This window comes from Frankliniella occidentalis, unplaced genomic scaffold (assembly GCF_000697945.3).
Source record: "Frankliniella occidentalis isolate FOCC.00 unplaced genomic scaffold, Focc_3.1 Scaffold70, whole genome shotgun sequence".
NCBI lineage: Eukaryota > Metazoa > Arthropoda > Insecta > Thysanoptera > Thripidae > Frankliniella > Frankliniella occidentalis.
The window spans coordinates 990626-991161 of NW_026267200.1; the positions used below are offsets into that span (position 1 = coordinate 990626).

A 536-nucleotide genomic window follows, 5' to 3' on the forward strand; every position below is an offset into this window, starting at 1 on the left:
CGAGATCAGCATAAGGACCGAAGGTCCTGGCTAGTTATTTTTACGGCGTGATCTGATACAGACTGGGCAGTTTTCGGGCAACGTCTGTAAAACGGGCCCTCCAAATACCTAAATTTAAATATGACTCTACGTAACGGCCCACTTTGAGTGTTTTACATTCCATACGGCAATTTTAAATAAGGTCCTGACTGTAGCAGGCCGTACTTTTAAATTAGATTCAGTCAGACCGTAGTATGAAATACGGTTCGAATTTTATCAGACTAGACCATAAAATTAAATCCGGCCGTGAAAATGAATACAGCCTGACCTTCAAATAAAATACGGTCAAGAACTGGCAAAAAATTGTTCGCCGTCCTACATAAATAACTGTAAGTTTTCCTAACAGTGCGTGGCGTGGCGTGGCGTCGCGGCCATTAGCAATCACAAACACGTTTAACTCTCTGTTCGTCAAGAGAAACTAACTAGGTAGATGTACGCCAGACCACGTCTCGCGTAACAGGCTTCGCGATATCTCACGAAACACTGTTACGCTGCGA

At 43.7% G+C, this 536-nt stretch overlaps 1 protein-coding gene across 2 annotated transcripts in view; it reads right to left on the reverse strand.

Moving 5' to 3' along the window:
• LOC113210249 (uncharacterized) overlaps positions 1-536 on the reverse strand; it is a gene marked incomplete at its 5' end in the record, with an annotated part of 36715 nt that overhangs the window by 5847 nt on the left and 30332 nt on the right.